Source organism: Synchiropus splendidus, chromosome 5 (assembly GCF_027744825.2).
Source record: "Synchiropus splendidus isolate RoL2022-P1 chromosome 5, RoL_Sspl_1.0, whole genome shotgun sequence".
Lineage (NCBI taxonomy): Eukaryota > Metazoa > Chordata > Actinopteri > Syngnathiformes > Callionymidae > Synchiropus > Synchiropus splendidus.
The window spans coordinates 6,582,544-6,583,646 of record NC_071338.1 but is presented as its reverse complement, the minus strand read 5'-3'; positions in this window follow the sequence as shown (position 1 = coordinate 6,583,646).

Sequence of the window (1,103 nt, the reverse complement as noted above, 5' to 3'; positions counted from 1 at the left end):
TGTCTGGATGCTCTGGTCATGGTTTCGAGTTAGGTGGACTCACCTACAACACTAGTAGGGTGAAATCAACACCGTACAATATACACCCAACACTAGAGATCGTGAAATATAATTAGGACTCAAAGTGTTACTGACATCAACATCAATCAATACATAATGTACAGCATGTATATTTTCATTCCATGTCTATAAAAATTCTATATTCTATAGAATTCCATTTCCATATGCTACCATAAAATACATTGTGATTCTGATGCAGATCTCATAAGTGGGTCAGACGCCGCCGTCATCTTGTAATGTCACTGGAGGCACCAAACACCAGTGGGTTGTGCACTGCAGCATTGGAGGTAGTGGCAATATCAGCGGATAATGCCGGATGTTTGAGGAAGATGAACAGATTCATGTTATCGATGATCTCATTTTTAGTCAAACCGCGTCATAGTGGAATCAATGACTCTAGCTGTAGTGAGAGGATGAAGTGCCTCAATGATTGACGGACGACTGCAACACTCAACGGTGATGTAAATGTAATGTAAAACTCTCTTAAGAAAGCTCAGCAGTACAAAACATGTAATGTGTTATGGTAAACAGTGGGACCGACAAGTATTGATGCCTCCTCGTGGATGTTTTGATAGCGTCTCACCACTGTTTTGATAGGTTGGTGTCGTCGCTCGCCATTTGTTTCATTACCAGTTTGAGGTAAACTTTCAGAAATAATCCTGCAAAGCATGCTTCACCTATTTCTTTTGACCCTCTTCATCTTTTGGTTAGAAGAGCAGGCTTCCATGCTCACTGGCGCCATTACAACATCCAGCTGCCGTGCAAAGGTTCCCCATTTCTCCTCTGATACTGGAGCTGGAGAGCCTTTTCACATGAATCCGAATGGCGCACCGAAAGGATCTGTGACATCACAAAGGCTGGTTCCTACTCTGTGCAACACGGCCCTGAATATATCAAAAGTTATTGACTGAGACATTAAATAAATGTTTAAAAACACTCACACTATGAGAGTAAATTACAATTTTGTTGAATGTGTGTGTGTTTTTCCGGGCCAGACTTTGGTCGTACGACATTGTGATAGACTTTCAATATAACCATCTGAC